At 42.9% G+C, this 20,563-nt stretch overlaps 1 protein-coding gene across 7 annotated transcripts in view; it reads left to right on the top strand.

The window, feature by feature from the left end:
• LOC124721404 (protein O-linked-mannose beta-1,2-N-acetylglucosaminyltransferase 1-like) overlaps nucleotides 1–20,563 on the top strand; it is a 2,183,308-nt gene that overhangs the window by 618,073 nt on the left and 1,544,672 nt on the right. For all 7 annotated transcript variants that reach the window (XM_047246347.1, XM_047246348.1, XM_047246345.1 and 4 more), the window contains exon 5: nucleotides 1,624–1,708. The gene's annotated coding sequence lies outside the window, so the exon portion shown is untranslated. The remainder of the gene's footprint in view (nucleotides 1–1,623; nucleotides 1,709–20,563) is intronic.

Below are 20,563 nucleotides of genomic sequence, written 5' to 3'. Positions count from 1 at the left end.
AGGAAGCAGTAGGAAGAGTTATGTACAATCGTGGGACACATGATCAGTGGGTTGCGACCCCTCAAGCCGTTATTGCCAACAGATAAATCCTGCCGCTGCATCGCTCCGCATTTGTCCTTCTGAGGCTGATTGGACATCGTTACAGACCCCTCTCCCTCAGAAAAAGTCTGAGGAGGTACCGGGAACCAAGCCTGGGTCCTCTCTACATCTACATCTACATTTATACTCCGCAAGCCACGCAGCGGTGTGTGGCAGAGGGCACTTTTCGTGCCACTGTCATTACCTCCCTTTCCTGTTCCAGCCGCGTATGGTTTGCGGGAAGAACGACTGCCGGAAAGCCTCCGTGCGCGCTCGAATCACTGTAATTTTACATCGTGATCTCCTCGGGAGGTATAAGTAGGAGGAAGCAATATATTCGATACCTCATCCAGAAACGCACCCTCTCGAAACCTGGACAGCAAGCTACACCGCGATGATGCAGAGCGCCTCCCTTGCAGAGTCTGCCACTTGAGTTTGCTAAACATCTCCGTAACGCTATCGCGCTTACCAAATAAACCTGTGACGAAACGCGCCGCTTTTCTTTGGATCTTCTCTATCTCCTCTGTCAACCCGACCTGGTACGGATCCCACACTGCTGAGCAATACTCAAGTATAGATCGAACGAGTGTTTTGTAAGCCACCTCCTTTGTTGATGGACTACATTTTCTAAGGACTCTCCCAATGAATCTCAACCTGGTACCCGCCTTACCAACAATTAATTTTATATGATCATTCCACTTCAAATCGTTCCGCACGCATACTCCCAGATTTTTTACAGAAGTAACTGCCACCATATAATCATACAATAAAGGATCCTTCTTTCTATGTATTCGCAATACATTACATTTGTCTATTTTAAAGGTCAGTTGCCACTCCCTTCACCAAGTGCCTATCCTCTGCAGATCTTCCTGCATTTCGCTGCAATTTTCTAATGCTGCAACTTCTCTGGATACTACAGCATCATCTGCGAAAAGCCGCATGGAACTTCCGACACTATGTACTAAATCATTTATATATATTGCGAAAAGCAATAGTCCCACAATACTCCCCTGTGGCACGCCAGAGGTTCTCTCCATTGAGAACAACATGCTGTGTTCTGTTTGCTAAAAACTCTTGTCTTCAATCCAGCCACACAGCTGATCTGATATTCCGTAGGCTTCTACTTTATCAGGCGACAGTGCGGAACTGTATCGAACGCCTTCCGGAAGTCAAGGAAAATAGCATCTACCTGGGAACCTGTATCTAATATTTTCTGGGTCTCATGAACAAATAAAGCGAGTTGGGTCTCACACGATCGCTGTTTCATAGGCCTATAGTTTTGCGCATCTTGAAAACTGGAACTACCTGTGCTCTCTTCCAATCAATCGGAACCTTCAGTTCCTCTAGAGACTTGCGATACACGGCTGTTACAAGGGGGGCAAGTTATTTCGCACACCAAAGGCAGTGACGCTAACCATATGTTTTCTCCTTTCGTTCTGTCTGTCGCTTTTGTCACCATTCTTTGTTATCAGTTCTGTACGGATGTTGCATGACACCTCTCAGACACCATCGATGCAAACTTCATTCCGTTCTTTTTTATTACAGAGGGTGGTCAGCTCCCTGATCGAGCAGCTTGAGCTACCGCGCCGGCAGCCCTTCGGCTACAGCGGCGGCCTTCAGGAGCAGTCAGGTAATCTATTACTTCAATCCACGTAAGTCTCGCGAAATGACCACTGCGGGAAAATTAGCCAAATTCCACCCCATACGAACGGCTCACACGAACTCAATAGCTTCCCATAAATTTCCCTTACCGTCAGTATTCGAACTTCACAGCTGGTAGCAGATCTGTGATTTTCTCTTGTCCAGGCTCCGCAACACATCAGTCAGCATATTGCAGGACCATAGCAATTTTAAGCTAAAAGTAATACGAGGACTGCACTGTTATTAGAAAATTCACCAGAAGGCAAATTATCATCTGCAATACTCTAATAGGTAAAAGAGTGACGGAAACGCGTGTAAAGGAAAGACTTTACACAGGGTGGTTAGAAACAGTCTGAAAAGCTTGTGAGAGTGTTGCAGGGTAGGTTGCGCTGAGATATAACTGTTAAGAAAAAAATTCGATAGGCAGCGCCCTTTCCGAGTTAATTAGCATTGAAGTTAGCCAATCAACAAAATAATTTTTATAAAAGTGACTACGACAAAAAGTAGCAAAATGAGTAAAATAATTAATCACAAATACATGCTGCGAATAAGGAACGTACTGTAGCAAGATCTTTTTTATATAGAGATATTACAACAAGGAAAACTGGGGAAAATTGCCTCACATAAACTTTACAAAACAGAATGCGGTATGCAGTGGCTTCTGGCGTCCAAACAGTAAGCAAATACAAGGTTCAGAGACATTTTACTCATTTTGCTACTTTTTTCCTTAGTCATTTCTATAAATCTTATTTTATTCCTTTTGTATCTTTTATAAATCCTGTTTTCATACCACATACAATTATTTTATTTTAAGCATCTAAATATGTGTCATTAGATGTATTACTGTGACAATTACATACTTCATCCAGTTAAGCGTTTACCATGCTACTAGCGCCCAGTAAGTAGTGCGCTCTACAACAAGTTTACCTGGCATCCTAGTTGCCAAGCGCTTAGTCTAATATTTGCTCTTCTAACAAGCTGTACCTGTTGTAACAGTTTTTACTGAACACATGGAGGATTTTATTTCATATTTTCAGATTTCTGACTTGAGCTCCTTAGCTCATCATGTACACGGCTATTTGGAAATTTGTGGTAGGTTCCTGTGGGCCCGAACTGCTGAAGTTATCGGTCCCTAGGCTTACACACTACTTAATCTAACTTAAACTAACTTACCCTAAGGACAACATATACAACCATGCCCGAGGGAGGACTCGAACCTCCGGCAGGCGGGGCCGCATGAACAGTATCAAAGCGCCTCAGATCGCGCGGCTGCACCGCGCGGCTATAGGGCTGTTCAGAAAGAAGGAACACATTTCAAATATTTATTGCTTCCGAAGTACAGAAGGGAGAAACACAATTCGAGCGTTACTGGAAAGAGAAAAGTTCAAATTTTTATGCATTCAATATGAGCACAATGTGTTACATAACAGGTATCAAAACGGTGCCTCACTTCCTGCCACACACGAAGCAGCTGGTCTCTCGTTATCGAATTCACAGCTTCAACAATGCGATGTCACAGACTTTCAATAGTATCAGGCATAGGGGGGATAAAAACCGCAGCCTTTTACGTAACACCACAGGTAAAAGTCATAAGGTGTGAGATCTGGAGACCTGGGAGGCCACCGGCGATGAAGTTCATCTTCTGCTCCTTCTCTTCCATTCCAACGTCCTGGAATTGTGTCATTCAGGTAACGTGGGACGTGCTTAGAGAAATGAGACGGAATACCATCTTGCACGAAGATGAAGTCATCTGAATCATCTTCAAGTTGAGGAAATAACCAGTTTTGAAGCATGTCTAGATGTTGTGTTGTTGTTGTCTTCAGTCCTGATACTGGTTTGATGCAGCTCAACAACATTTAACCATAAAGTAAAGCTGCATGCCCTCCGGAAAAATTAGGGCTGTAGTTTCCCCTTGCTTTCAGCCGTTCGCAGTACCAGCACAAATGGTTCAAATGGCTCTGAGCACTGCGGGACTTAACATCTGTGGTCATCAGTCCCCTAGAACTTAGAACTACTTAAACCTAACTAACCTAAGGACTTCACACACATCCATGCCCGAGGCAGGATTCGAACCTGCGACCGTAGCAGTCGCGCGGCTCCGGACTGAGCGCCTAGGACCGCAGTACCAGCACAGCAAGGCCGTTTTGGTTAGTGTTACAAGGCCAGATCAGTCAATCATCCAGACTGTTGCCCCTGCAACTACTGAAAGGGCTGCTGCCCCTCTTCAGGAATCACATGTTTGTCTGGCCTCTCAACAGATATCCCTCCGTTGTGGTTCCACCTACGGTACGGCCATCTGTATTGCTGAGGCACGCAAGCCTCCCCACCAACGGGGGGAGGGGAGGGATGTCTAGATAGGTCACAGTTTTTTCCATGAAGAAGAAAGAAACAGCGACAATGTGGCCGTGATTAGAAAGTCTACCGGGACTGTTCAAATTTTAAACTGTTGTCCGTCCAGGAATGTTGGAATTATTGTAATTTGGAAGATGAAAGTCTTTGAAATCTGTTCCTTCTTTTTGAAAAGCCCTCTACAATTTGAACGTCATGTAATTTATGGAAGTACTAGTCTTATTCCTTTTCAATGTTGTCAAGTATTAAGTATTTTAGACGTTTAGTTTATAATATGTTGAAACATTGTAGGTGACTTGCATCTGAAGATGATACCCTTAGTGGTATCGAAAGCTGGTAAAGATTTTTACATTAAACTGATGCAACCGGTTGGCTGTGAACTCTGTACAGTGAAAATTTCTTTACGGTTGCTGCTGTCAGCTGTGTTTAAAATTGTGAATGAGTGTAGTTAAGCTAATACAGGAAAGCCAACAGCGAGAAAATCGTAAAACATACTTCATATACATGTACATGGATACTATGCAAATCACATTTAAGTGCCTGGCAGAAGGTTCATCGAACCGCTTCCATAATTCTCTATCATTCCAATCTTGTATAGCGCCTGGAAAGAATGAACACCTATATCTTTCCGTACGAGCCCTGATTTCCCGTATTTTATCGTGGTGATCGTTCCTCCATATGTAGGTTGGTGTCAACAAAATATTTTCGCATTTGGAGGAGAAAGTTGGTGATTGGAATTTAGTGAGGAGATTCCGCCACAACAAAAAACGCCTTTCTTTTAATGATTTCCAGCCCCAATCCTGTATCATTTCAGTGACACTCTCTCCCATATTTCGCGATAATACAAAACGTGCTGCCTTTCTTTGAACTTTTTCGATGTACTCCGTCAGTCCTATCTGGTAAGGATCCCACACCGCGCAGCAGTACTCTAAAAGAGGACGGACAAGCGTAGTATAGGCAGTCTCCTTAGTAGGTCTGTTACATTTTCTAAGTGTCCTGCCAATAAAATGCAGTCTTTGGTTAGCCTTCCCTACAACATTTTCTATGTGTTACTTCCAATTTAAGTTGTTTGTAATTGTAACACCTAGGTAATTAGTTGAATTTACGGCTTTCAGATTAGACTGATTTATCGTGTAACGAGAGTCTAACGAGTTCCTTTTATCACTGATGTGGATGACCTCATACTTTTCGTTATTTTCGCACCATTAGCGAGAACTTGTCAGTAGCTAATCCCAATCCAGATCTTGAACAGATTGTGCGAGATAAAATAAGTGAATCAGAATCTTTGTCTAGCATACAACGACAGGAACTATCAGAGTTGTTACATGAATATGCACCAGTTTCTGATAGTCAGCCTGGTGTGAGGAGAGGATTTAAATATAGAATGCGTGTGAGACCTCATGACACCTATTGTAAGACAACATATTCTATACCCTGGTCAAAACGTGAAGCGGTTAGGATAGAAATTCAACAGATGTTGGAATGGGGTATCATTGAACCATCCAACTCGGAATACAGTAGTCCATTCTTAGCAGTAATAAAACCTAATGGGTACGTAAGATTGGTACTTGACGCTAGGAACATTAATAAAATCTTAATACCTGTCCAAACAAGGCCAGAAAATCTAGATCAATTGTTACAGCGTTTCTATGGTGTAAAGTATCTATCCTCCATAGTTCGTTTTGGCAGGTCCCTTTAGATGAAGATTCTAGGAATTATACAGCTTTTATTTTTATGGGTAAGTGTTATCACTTTAAAATTATGCCTTTTGGTTTGAATATCAGATGTCGTGTTGAGCCCGGATTTGGTTAATGAAGTGACATTGTGTGTTGATGATCTCCTAGTGGCTACTAATATATGGGAGCTTCACTTGGAGGTGTTGCGACGAGTGTTTTCTAGGTTTCAAAATTATGGAGTAACGGTAAATCTTTCCAAATCTGAGTTCGGGAAAGAGTGAGTCAAATTTCTTGGTCATATTATCTCTCCTTTACGCATAACTCCAAATCCTAAGAAATTAAAAGCCATAAGTGAATGCCCATTCCCTGGTAATCGTAAGCAGTTAAAATCATTTCTTGGACTAGTATCCTTCTTTAGAAAATTTTTGCCGAATCAGGTATTGAACTAGGACTGTTTGTTAAATTTGTCAAGGAAAAACATTTCGTTTTGCAGTTTGTTTTGATCTTCTGATGACTTTATTTGTCGATAAACGACAGTGTCATCTGCAAACAACGGAAGGCGGCTGCTCTGATGGTCTCCCAAATCGTTTATATAGATAAGGAATAGCAAAGGGCCTATAACACTACCTTGGGGAACCCCAGAAATCACTTGTCACTGTTGTCAAAGGAACTGAACATTGCAATGGGTCGAAGACCGGATTTTCAAAATTTAATTGGCGGTTTATTTGTTAGCTATGGATTGCTTTTGCTTCTACACCTCGTATTTTAACCACATTTTACCCTCCAAGCAACGGCATTTCCTCGCGGTACACTGTGTAAATGAGAGCAGCCACAGTGAAGTTATGAAACTGGATCAGGAACGAGACACAGGATGGCAGGAAACCAGGCGAAAGAGCTTAGAGGTGGAGGTGCGTGGGCGGCAGCTCCCAGCGTGCAGAGTCGAGCGTCCGGCGTCCGGCGGGCAGCGCGGGTGTGAAACGCGATGTGACCGAGGAGGCTATTTGTGTGCTTCCGGCGGGCGGCCGCGTGCCAGCTGAGCCGCCGTGAGAAATTCATAACCGCCGCGTCGTTACGGCCGGTAATGCAGCCTCTGGGAAATAACACGGCAGCCCTGCGTCACGCATCCTTACAGGCGCAGCGGCCCTCTTCACGCCTCTGCCCGGTAAATAAGCACTTCCCGAGCTCTTCGTCTTCTGTTCGCGTTTATTCTTTCGTTGTCACTGTTAGAAATTAGCATTAGGATTTTCAACAGTCTGTGAAAGGGCTGTACTACGTAAAACGGAGTTACTTCACTAAACTTTTGAAATATCTTCGAACATGCAGCAAGCATTTTTTCCGCAGTCCAGTTTTATTTTCTGTGAAAGCTTCAGCTTTCATGTCCAAATTCAACTGTTGTGTAGTGTTGTATGTGCATGACAATGGTTACAAAAATAAAATAAAAATGTAGTAATGTTACCATACTAAGTGGGGCCAACTTAATACAAGCGTGTATCCCATTGAAATAACATAGCCTTCTGTACTATTTTCACCACTTTATAAACGTTTCCTCATGTTCTTAAGAAGTAGCAAAACCGATTTCTGCTAAAAAAAGATGTTTTCAAAGTGAGTTAAGATTTTCAAGAATATTTCCTCAGCTTCCAACTTTACCATTGTATCTATGAAAGGTCACCAGAAAAATAGAAAAAAAAGTTATAAACAACACCGAAATACATACCAGCTTCTATCATGAGCAAAAATGCTGAAAAAACTTTTAAGTGGGAACAAATGTAACCCCGGCTCTTCATCTTTCCTTTAAATATGTCAGTCTTCGACCACAGGTTACCTTAGGTCCAGTGCAATAAAAAATTCCAATTTACTTAAAATCTACTGAATGCTGTATGAGCTATTTGGCATCGAACGTAGACTTTATCAAACAGATCCACTGCATCAAAAGGACTGACAGCAGACTATTATTATTATTATTATTAGTAGTAGTAGTAGTAGTAGTTGTTGTTGTTGTTGTTGTCGTTGTCGTTGTCGTAGCAGCAAAAAAATGGTTCAAATGGCTCTGAGCACCATGGGACTTAACTGCTGAGGTCATCAGTCCCCTAGAACTTAGAACTACTTAAACCTAACTAACCTAAGGACATCACACACATCCACGCCCGAGGCAGGATTCGAACCTGCGACCGTAGCGGTCGCGCGGTTCCAGTGTTGTAGCAGCAGCAGTTTTATTCATCCGTAGATTACTTTTACAGGAATGTTGGACATGTATTGGTATTACAATTTAGAACAACCAAAAAAAAAGGTACTACAAGTAAAGTACTAAACTTTCCTCAAGAATCTTCATATTTAAATTTTATCCAATTACTAGAATTACGAATACAGATAGAAAAACAGATGTCACTGCAAATTAAACTGGAATATATTGTTACCAACTTTCACACTTACCTTTGATTTGGGAACAGTCACAATTGTGTTGGCGTCAATAGATTTGTACAACTTATCGCCATACTCGTAAAATGCCTTATACGTAACACTTGTGATGAAAATTCACAATGGAAAGAAACGATTGTTGACCAGTACAATCAACGCACGCGATGAAACTGATATCTTTTTATATGTGACGAATTATCAAATGCTAAATGTATAAAAACGGGGTTGTTACAATTTTACCCGTACATACCACAGTAACTCCATCTTACGGTACCTTCGCGGTATATTCACGGTTACGTGAATAATACTGAAATACATAAACATACACACGGTGAGCCAACATAGCTTTGACTTCAAATATTTCTAGAAGCAAACGTGTTATCGAATCATGGGTTTCGACATGCGGCAGTACACCAAGAATTGAGTGATTCACTGAGGGAGAGACATATGCATCTCTTTAATTGCACTAATGGACATTAAAAATGAATTAAAACTGCAACATTAGGAAGGATACAAATCACAAATTTTTTCATATTATGCTTATACATTATAGAAGAAAGGATGAACGATTAACTTTGAAGATTACCTTAGTGTGTATATAGGGTGCAAAATGCAGTGAACAGAACCCCCACATCTGTCAGCAATAGTGACTCTAACATACGTGTTCGTCATTCCACGCTGCTTGAGCTGTATGCCAGTATTCATCAACCGTTGTGGCTGATGAGTGGAGGTGCGCTAGTCACTCACCAGTCCAGAACCAGATGTTTCCAATGGGGAAGAGATCTCGAGAATGTGCTCGCTAGGACAACAGCCGAACATCCTCCGTATCTACACCGTCCACTGGCATTAATGTGAACACTTGTCAAACGCCTGAATAACCGCATTTGGAGAGCGGACCGCTGCGAGACGTGCACGTAAGAGTCAGTGAGGTTCAGAAAGGTTCGGACAGGGATGTGGTGCCATGTCAACGCCAGCGCCATAGTCAGCTACGCTAGGGTTCTCGGTTAACGATCCATAGCGCGAACAACCCGATCGAGTTCATCCCACGGATTCTAGACTGGGTTTTAATCCATGGAGTTTCGTGGCCAGTGGAGAACTGCAAACTCATCCTGGTGCTCTTCGAACAGCGCACGTACACGGCGAGCCGTGCCACACATTGCACTGACCTGCATTTAGATGGCATTGTACCAAGGAAAAACAAGCCACATGTAACAAATGGTTCAAATGGATCTAAGCACTATGAGACTTAACATCTGAGGTCATCAGTCCCCTAGACTTAGAACTACCTAACCCTGTCTAACCTAAGGACATCATACACATCCCTGCCCGAGGCAGGATTCGAACCTGCGGCCGTAACAGCAGCGCGGTTCCAGACTGAAGCGCCTAGAACCGCTCGGCCACAGCGGCCGGCTCCACATGTAATGGTGAACATGGTCCCCAAGATATGAAACTTCCTGGCAGATTAAAACCCGACCGAGACTCGAACTCGGGACCTTTGCCTTTCGCGGGCAAGTGCTCTACTCAAGGCAAAGGTCCCGAGTTCGAGTCTCGGTCGGGCACACAGTTTTAATCTGCCAGGAAGTTTCATATCAGCGCACACTCCGCTGCAGAGTGAAAATATCATTCTGCATGGTCCCCAAGGATAGACGCATACTTGTATTGATCCATTGTGTCTTCCACAATGATGAGGTCACCCAGGGAATGCCACGAAAACATTCCCTAGATCACAAAGCTCACTCCTCCGAACTGCAGCCGGCATGCGTGTTGCAGGGTGTTTCCTTTCTTTCCGATGGAGCATAAAACGTTATTCATCTGGAGATACCACTTGTCGCCACTCAGTGGACGTCCAATTGCGGTACTAGCCTGCAAATTCCAGCTTTTGTCATCGAAGTGTAGCAGTTAGCATGGATGCATGAACCAGGTGCCTGTTGCGGAGGTCCATTCGCAGCAATGTTCGCTGAACGGTACCGGGGAGACACTGTTGGTAGCCTCTTGGTTCATCAGGGTCGTCAGTTGCTGCACTGTTGCATGTCTGTTCGCCCGTTCACATCTCCGCAACCATCGTTCACCCTTGTAATCTATGACCCGTGATGCACCACAGTTGCTTCGGCGCCGGTTTCGGATAGTGCCATTTTGTCACGCACGGTATATTTCAATCACGGCGGCATGCGGACAGTTTAGAAACTTAGTCGTTCCGGAAATGATTCCACTCTTGGCCCGAAAACCAATTATCATGACCTTTTCGGATGTCAGGCAAATCGTTCCGTTTTCGCATTAGGACAATGACTGCACTGTTTCCCGCGTCTCCCCTGAAACGCTTTATATACCTTCCTCTGCTAGTGCTGCCAACGGCTGTGAGTGGTTATTGCACGTTGATTTGGAAATAGGTGGTGTTCACATTAATGTGACTAGACTGTGTAGATATGTCGATACAGATCGAGCGACATGCAATCTTGCGTTGTCGTATTGAAAGATGTCACCCAGAATTCATATTATGACGTTGTCACCCGCCTTAAAAAGTTATAAATTGTACGCCTGCAGTACAAATTACCGTCTATGCGAACTAGAGGTGTATCTAATGTCACATCGTATCATCCTGCTCGTATGATAACGATTAATAATATGTGGGAGAGTTCTTTACCCTCGGAGCGAATACATACATCGTGATGTACTAAGAACAGGGATTCGTCTGAAAGAGACGTGGTGCAATTCTTGTGTCGAGTGTTGTGGTTGATCCCATCGCTGTCGGCGCTCCTCTCCCTGCTGTCGCCGCAAGGGCAGCCGCAACGGTAGTCGCCGTCCAGACAGTCCGTGGTGCTCCGGGCGTAGTCGCGCCATCTGTCTGGATACTTGTGCTGCGAACAATCCTCCTCCTGACTGCTGCACGGCCCACGGATTAATAATCTCACTGAACAAAAAATTAGTCACCTCAGTGTGCACGCACAGGTGAATCGTTTAGCCTTTTCAGATGGTGCAGCGATCGAGTCACTTTCCCAACCGCGCGTGCATCCCTCCCACGTGAGCATAAAGCAGTACCGATCAGTAGAACATTTACGTTTCAAACGGACAGTGTACCTAAGCATAGGTAAACGTGTAAGACGAATCAGAGTGGCAAAAAGGGGCAACCGTGTTTGGCCGTGCCTATGGTCATACAGTGTGTGAGGTTGCTGGATTTTTGGAGTTCTGCAGCGGACTGTTCAACAGGTGCACAAGCAGTGGTGTAACACACGTGACCACGAAACACGACGTCAGAATTGTAGTCGGAAGAAGATCCTTACTGAAACTGCCAGAATCCGCGTTTCACGGCTTGTGAAACAAAATCGCTTCCAAACCCGGCTGGAACTGCTGCAGGGGGTAATGAAGTTCTTTCCCGACTTGCTAGCGAGAGAAAATTTCGACGGGAACTGCATTTAACGAACATTTGGAGTCGGTCATCTCGCAAGAGGCCATTACACTCACGTACACGAAGACGACAACAGCAGAGTTCGTCGGGTTACAAGAATAAGCGACTGGTTCAAATGGTTCAAATGGCTCTGAGCACTATGGGACTTAACATCTGTGGTTATCAGTCCCCTAGAACTTAGAACTACTTGAACCTAACTAACCTAAGGACATCACACACATCCATGCCCGAGGCAGGATTCGAACCTGCGACCGTAGCGGTCACGCGGTTCCAGACTGTAGCGCCTAGAACCGCACGGCCGCAACGGCCGGCTAAGCGACTGGTTTTCTGGACACTGCCTCTACCTACTACATCTAGATTGGCCTGCAGAATCACCTGACTTGAAACCCACAGAAAAACACCGTCATCAGAATCCTCGCAATTTGGTGGAACTGCGCGATCAAATCTTCAGCGAGTTGCTTTACGTGGCTGCGACGTACCCGCACAGCCTTGTGGACACACTTCCTCAACGAATCTACGCAGTTATCAAGTCCAGGGACGCATTTACGCAGTATTGAATGATGCTTTTAATGATTTCTCTAGGGATGACGAATTTGTGGTCCGGTTAGCTTATGTCTGTCCTCTTGAGGCCGACGAAATCCTGCATGGCGGTGAGTACGGTCCTCTTAAACCGATCGATTCAATATTCGCATGACAATCCTGGTATTCCGGCCGACGGGAGCAGTAATATCGCGGAACGGAAAACTGAAGTTTATACAAGCTGTCCCAGGAAGAGTCGTCAATTTTCTGTGATACGACGGGATCGAACATTCGAAGCAAAAAATTCAAGTAAACATTGGCTCTAAAATGCAAAAATTTACAACTATGAACACTTCTTCATCTTCGATACTGTGACAAAAATCATGGTCATAACTATTAAGGTTTGCATTCTAGGGCCCATGTTTACTAGACCTTCTTACTTCGAGTAATGTATCCTGTCATGTCCCTAAGTATTGAGCATTCATCACGGGACACCCTGTATGGGCCACGATCGTTCCACCATCGAATTTCGACACGTTCTGATACAGAGTTCTCCTTCTGACTAGTACGCGAATGCGATTTCTGAATGAGGAACCCGCTGCACCGGCCGAAGTGGCCGACACGTTCTAGGCGCTACAGTCTGGAACCACGCGACCGCTACGGTCGCAAGTTCGAATCCAGCCTCGGGCATGGATATGTGTGTTAGTTAGGTTTAAGTAGTTCTAAGTTCTAGTGGACTGATGACCTCAGAAGTTAAGTCCCATAGTGCTCAGAGCCATTTGAACCATTTTTTTGAACTCGCTGCGTAATCTTCCCTTAGGTTCAAATGCTTCAAATGGCTCGGAGCACTATGGGACTTAAATGCTGAGGTCATCAGTCCCCTAGAACTTACAAAGGAACCTCCCCATCGCACCCCCCTCAGATTTAGTTATAACTTGGCACAGTGGATAGGCCTTGATAAACCGAACACATATCAATTGAGAAAACAGGAAGAAGTTATGTGGAACTGTGAAAAAATAAGCAAAATATACAAACTGAGTAGTCCATGGCCCACATATGCAACATTACGGACTTCGTGGGCTCAGGAGCGCCGTGGCCTCGTGGTAGTGTGAACAGCTGCAGATAAAGAGGTCAGAGGTCCTTGGTTCAAGTCTTCCCACAAGTGAAAATTTTACTTTCTTTATTTTTGCATAGTTATTATCTGTCCGTTCGTTCATTGACGTCTCTGTTCACTATATTAAGTTTAGTGTCTGTGTTTTGCGACCGCATATCAAAACCGTGCGATTAGTAGACGAAAGGACGTGCCTCTCCAATGGGAACCGAAAACATTTGATCGCAAGGTCATAGGTCAACCGATTCCTCCACAGGAAAACACATCTGATATATTCTATACGACACTAGTGACGACATGTGCGTCACATGACAGGAATATGTTGTCGACCGACCTAACTTGTACACTTGGCGAATGGGTAAAAAGACTCTTCTACCTTGCCCGATTTAGGTTTTCTTGTGGATGTGATAATTACTCCCAAAAAAGTGATGAAAACATAAGAGTTTGTCACATAAACTGGAAATAAAAAATTAAAATTTTCACTCGATTGAAGATTTGAACCAAGGACCTTTCGTTCCGCAGCTGCTCACGTTACCACGAGACCCCAGAGCTCCTGCTGTCCCAGTGTCCTTGATGTTACCTATCTTCCTATAAACTCAGTTTGTATATTTTGCTTATTTTTTCTCAGTTCCACACAACTTCTTCCTGTTTTCTCAGTTGATCTGTGTTCAGTTTTTCAAGGCCTATCCACTGTGCCAACTTATAACTAAATCTGAGGGGGGTGCGATGGGGAGGTTCCCTTGTTAGAACTACTTAAGCCTACTTAACCTAAGGACATCACACACATCCATGCCCGAGGCAGAATTCGAACCTGCGACCGTAGCGGTCTTCCCTTAGGCCTGTATACAGAATATATATGAAGTTATTCCCACGGACATGGTACTGTTGCACTGAAATGTTAATTATCTGCATATCCAAGCATGTAATATAAAGTGTGATCAAAAAGTTTCAGTTAGAAGGCCGTATAGTCCACAATGGGTATGCCAATGAGGCAAAATCGTCGTGAGCATTTAGGCAATCATCCCAGCGACGCACCAAGCTGAAGATACCAGTGCCGTGCTGCGTGAAGAAGTCGACAACTGCGTGCTGCACATCTTCGCCAGGCAGGAATCGTCGATCCTTCAAGTCCTTTTTTAGGGGATCGAAACAGTGATAATCTCATTGGGAGGGATCAGACCTATAGGGCGGGTGCTCGAGAGTCTCCCAATTGTCTTGGCCTAACTTACGCGTTACGACAATCGCTATATGGTGACGTGTATTATCAATAAGCAGCAGCACGCCGTGGCACCCAATATATTCTTCATTCTCCGATGGATGTCTACTGGTGTCTGTGCTTCGGCAACCCAAACAAGAATAACAACTCGTTGTTCCTGTTTGGAATCATTTGGTAACAACGTCGTCATAGTTCACGTTTCCGCATTTTACCTCTGGCACATCGGACAGACACGTGTGCCACACTAATCGTTTGCTTAGATTTCGGTGCTTACATACCTGGTGCGTTGCACATACGCTGCAGCAACGCCCTCAGACGGAAACTTTTTGATTGTCCCGCAGACATTTTATGCCAATTTTGCATTTATTACATGCTGCCTTCGTGTTGTAATATACTGCAGGGCATTAAACATATTCCAGCTGTGTTCGCAGATTTCGAAAATAAGAAAACACTGGCATGGTGCTTGCTATCCACTGCAATGAAAGTATCGATAATGAGACAGGACTTGTACTAAGCATAGTGTACCTGCAGTTTACGTGGTTAAGAAGGGAAAATTGTGTTGTTTCAGCAGACTTAGTCTACACAACTAGCAGTTTCCCCAGCTTTTCTAACGAAAACTTTCAAGGCAACCCATAAAATCGCCTTTCTTATCAAGGGCTCTTTAACACCGCGAGTTGCTAAAGCGCTGAGGTCAAACCCTCATTCCGTATATCCACATTTAGCTTTTATATTGTTTACATAGATCGATTAAGAGTAATGTCGGAGTGGTTTGTTCGCCATCGTTGCCTTATCCGACTGAATTAGGTGACCTGGTGATTAGGCATTGGATTCGCATTCTGTAGGACAGCGGTTGATAACCCCGTCCGGCCATTTAAATTCATATTTCCTATGATTCCCTTGATCATTTAAGGTGATAGCTCTGAAATGTTTCGACCAAATTTCCTTCCCTATGCTTTTCCAGTACGAGCGCGCCCTCATTCTCTAACGATCTTTTCGCGAGAGGACTGATGCTTACTTTGAATGGCTTTGTGGAAGTTGCCATGCCCAGAAAGAATGTCCTGAGTGCTACCAAACCAGATGTCTGCGTAGAGTCGTGTATCTGCAGTAGATGGCAGAAGGGATAATTGTACGTGAAGTCAACGTTGCCCTCACTGGTGTGGGAAGAAAGAACTAAAGAACTGCAGAAGCCTTAGCCAATACACTGTCTGAAACCGCCTACTGGCCCCGCCGGAACATTTCTTCGCGATAACCTGGAGGTCTGTGTTCTAATTATGGTTCGGCGCAGATTTTCACATGTCACGTTGTATTCATTATATCGCACAATTCTGCACTTCTGAATGGTTTTCATGTCATTGTGTCTTAATTGATTTCGTCCCCATTGACTCGATTCATCACATTTAATCAGTTTTATTCAACTGGTATACATTCTTACGCAGGTAAACAATGTTCAACAACTGGAGATATTCCTGGCTACCCCGTGGGAAAATCTCTGGTTATTCGGAAGTATCAGGAGGAAACAACAGTGGAAAAGAATATTTAAGTCAGCCCGTTAGGGCTGCTCAAATATGCTAGTGGTTAAGATGAATTCGCGTGATATGAAGGATATCCGGGTTTGAGTTCTGATCTGAGACAGTTTTCAGTTTTGTACGTCCATTCTCCTGATAGAAGGGTTTTGGGACTTTGGCCGTTCACTTACGTAATAAAATGAATCATCTGCAGCCGTCCTTTCGATGTTATTTATCATATAACAACTATTTTTGATGACTCAATACACCATCTCCAGGCCTAAAACTGAAGCTGATGGGGTGAACTCCAGTCGTATACGCGATCACGTCAGTGGCCAACATCTATGAATTGGCTCCCGTAAACTACTGTAACAGCGATGTTGTGTCTGCAGCCATCAACTACCAACTGTTACAATAGTCTACGGAAGCCAGTTCATAGATGTTGGCCACTGATGTGATCGTATATACGATTGGAATTCACCCTCTCAGCATCAGTTATGGTATGAGATGGTGTACTGAGTCACCGAAACTGGTTGCTTTACAATAAATAACATCGAAAGGACGGCTGCAGATGTCTCATTTTAATACGTGCAATTTTCATTTGTCATATCATAGTCAAAGTAAATCTAGCTTTCGAATTTTAGTACTCATTTTTCTTCCGGCAGTTTGTTGTCATTTGCACTTTTTGAATCTATCGAGACAAATAATCCCTGTGCAGGTCTTGGGAGTGTACCTGACATAAATTCTACGCGTTGAGCACAAATGTTGCACTTCACTACAACTGAATTCAAATAAACTACGGAAAATGCGAAGGAACAGATGACTAAAACCACCTGGTTATAACTTTTTTATCATTAATAATAACATTATTGTTACAGTTATTATTTCCCATTTGAGATGAACATGTCATTTTGTTGGTGAAGAACGTCCGTGATGTTGATAAATTTGAATATAAAGGCTATCAATTAATGCTCACTCTTGAGCAATGTGAGCATTTATAGCCAAAAATCTGAGATGAATTTTAGTTCCTACTAAAACATCTGTGTGAGGTTTAAACCTGCCACACTGTGTGTTACTCTTCTAAAAGTATGCATATACAGTTTATCACATCTTTGAAACATATGAGTAGAGTGTTTGCGTTATGTTTGTCACGCCCTACTCTGTAATTAACGTAGTGTAGGTTTCATCAAGCCACAAGTGTTCACACCACACACTCTTTCTCACTCACTCACTCACACACACACACACACACACACACACACACACAGAGAGAGAGAGTGATAGAGTGAGAGTGTGTGTATTCCTTTGACCGATGTCCATTTACTTCCAAATGAGTTTTTATTGTTACATAACTTTCACACTGCCCATAGTCCATTAATGCCTGTTTCTAATCTAGGTAATGTGTAAGGAACTTCGGTACTTCATTCGCTGCGTTATGTGCACAACGATGACAGCTAAAAACAACTCAAGTTCGCAACGTGCAGTGAAACTAATTCCACTGATAACTTGGGTCCATTATACAACAGTAACTTTGCGTATTGTGGTGGGTCGAAGCTTCCTGTTGTCAATAACTTGTGAAATCTGCTCGCCGATCTACGAGTGAGGTGAACCTGCAGTTTACGTTGCGGAAGCAATAGCCGTGGGAGTTGCTGGGCGTAGATACAAATAAAAGTAATAAGCTGTGAAGATTGACAGCTGTCAGTAACGACCGGTAGGCTGCAATTAGTTTGTGTAGCGGTGGCGGGCCAGCTGTTCAAATACAGAAGCGCAATTGATGGCAATCCTGATCCCGCGATGTCGCTTAAACTTGAATATACGTGTATAAATGTACGCAGTCATTGCTAATGGTCATAGAAATATTGCTGGGATGTAAATACCGGTACGAGCTCCGACAAGAGGCAAATGTGTGACATTAACCTCCCTATTTGCAGAATCTTTCACTTGCCGTATATGGTTCCACCCGAAAATACGTGTACAATTCACTGTGTATCGTCGTGGAGAAATAATTTTCATGTGCTGCTCAGTTACCTACATTTTCTATACTTGTGACATATCAGTTTGTTTAAATGTAAAAGATGCACTTATGGTGTACGAAGAACAGTATGAGTGCTGTATTCTGACGCGGAAAATCGTATTTTAATTCTCACTTCATCTCAAATGCAACAATGTTACAGTTGCGCTACAAAGATATTACAATTTTCGTCAAAGATAAAGGCCTCACAGGCCACTGAATGCAATCGTGAAAAAAATAATTTTCAGAATATATCTGTCAGGAGTCAACAAATCGTATGGTCAAACAACTGCGACGCCGTCCTTCATTACAAAAGGTGTCCCATGGACGTGTACGCCACAAAATAGATCCCACTGGGCACATTTGATTGCAAACTCTCTGTACACGTGGAAGAGAGACGGACACATCGGAAGGCTTCAGGCCGATTCTATAACGGTAAGACAGAGATTTCGAAATCGAAATTTAAATTTAAAACGTTTCCAGGGGCAGTTGTGGACTCTGACCACAATTCATTAGTTACTAATTGCAAATTGAAACTGAAAAAATGACAGGAACATCGGAAACTAAGGAAATAATTAAAAGAACCAGTGGTACTTGAAGGTTTCGTAAAATGCATAAACCAACTATTGACTGAAACAGAGCACAGAATACAGCAGAAGGCGAATGGATGGCTTTGATACATGAAACAGTGAAAGCAGCAGAAGATTAACTAGATCAAAAGACAAAGTTCAGTGGAAATCTTTGTATAAAACACACCAAAGGAGTAAATATAAAAACGTAGTAAAGTAAGCAGGCAAAATGGAATACAGACGAATAAAAATGGCATTCATAGAAACTGCAAAATGGCAAAAAAGGAACGACTAGAGAAGAAATTAATAGCTGTAGAATGGTGCAAGAATATGGACAAGATAGATGCCACGTTCAGAAAGGTGGAAGCGACCTATGGAGAAAAGAGAGGGAACTGTATGAAGAACTCAGGTGGTAAGCCAGTACTGAGCAACGACGGTGAAGTTAACAGGTGGAAGGAATATGTAGATGGGCTGTACAAAGAAAATGAACTCGAAAACAATATTATAAAAAAAGAAAGTAAGTGAAAATGATATCGGAGACAAAATACTGTTAGAAGACTTTGACAGAGCAGAGAAAGAGTGAAATCGAAACAAGGCACATGGAGTAGACGACGTTTCCTCATAATTATTTAGATCCTTGGGAGAACATACTATAATAAAACTCTTCCACCTAGCATGTAAATATGAATTATTTACAGAAGAATGGACAGAGTTATAGAAGCCGACCTCATGGAAGATGAGTTTGGATCCGAAAAAATGTAGGAACACATGAGGCAACGGGGAACCTATGACTTACGTTACAAGATAGGCTGAAAAATGGCAAACCTATGTTTATAGTGTTTGTAGTTTTGAAGAAAGCTTTTGTCAGTGTTATTTGAAATTCTGGAAGTATTTAGGATAGAATATAGAGAGTAAAGTTTGCACACAGCTTGCATAGAAACCAGGCGGAAGTGATAAGAGTGGAAAGACATGAGAGGGAAGCAGTGGATGAGAAGAAAGTGAGACCGGGTTGTACCCTGTCCCCGATGATACTCAACCTGCACATTGAGCGAACAGTAAAGGAAACCAATGAGAAATTTGGAAAGGCAACTGAATTTCAAAGAGAAGAAATAAACTGTTTGCAGTTTGTCAGAAACATTCTACTTCCATCAGAGATGGCAACGGACTTTCAAGAGCAGCTGAACGGAATGGATAGCGTCTTGGAAAGAATTTATAAGATGAATACCAACAAAAGCGAAGCAAGGGTAATGGAAAGTAGTCGAATGACATCAGGCTATGCAGAGAGAGTTAGATTAAGAAGTGAGACACTATTAATTATAGATGAGTTTTGTAACTGGACAGCCAAATAATTGACTCTGGCCGAGGCTGAAGATATAAGATGTAAATTTGCCTGGAATGTGGAGATGTGCGGAAGTGAAACTAGGGAGACAAACAGTCATAATAAGCTTCTGAAATTCGATGAGCAGATCGGGTAATAATTAGGAGGTACTCGATCGAAGTGAGAAGAAAAGCAATTTGTGGTACTATATGATAAAAAGAAGGGCTCAGTTTGTAGGACACGTTCTGAGGCATTGCGAAATCGCTGACTAGAAAGTGTAGGGGGTAAAATTGTAGAGGAAGTCCAAGGCTTGACGACAGTAAGCGTATTCAGATGGATGTAGGTTACAGTAATTACGCAGAGATGGAAAGGCTTGCACAAGGTAGACTAACTAGGAGGGTTGCATCAAACCAGTCATCGGGTTGAAGGCCACACAACAACAGTTCGTCACAGCTACAGTGCTAACTCTCTTATGAGATACAAAAATTGCAGCACTGTTACAACTATCTGGTACAGTCCCTCTAAACGTTCCTGAATAATTTTAATTACTTCATTTGACCCTGTGTTGACTGTTGTCATTTACTTTTAATTTTTTTCTCTTCATCAGTTATGTTAACTGTTTTGAAATTTTGTTTTTATTATTCTTATCTCCTGCAACATCTCTAAGTGTTTCCAGTGTGATATTTGTTAAAACATTATCTCTTTCGTTCAAGGCTACTGATTCTTCATTCTCTGAACTGCTTTAAGATCGATAC

Source organism: Schistocerca piceifrons, chromosome X (genome assembly GCF_021461385.2).
Source record: "Schistocerca piceifrons isolate TAMUIC-IGC-003096 chromosome X, iqSchPice1.1, whole genome shotgun sequence".
Taxonomy (NCBI): domain Eukaryota; kingdom Metazoa; phylum Arthropoda; class Insecta; order Orthoptera; family Acrididae; genus Schistocerca; species Schistocerca piceifrons.
This window is presented reverse-complemented; position numbering and strand designations above follow the sequence as displayed.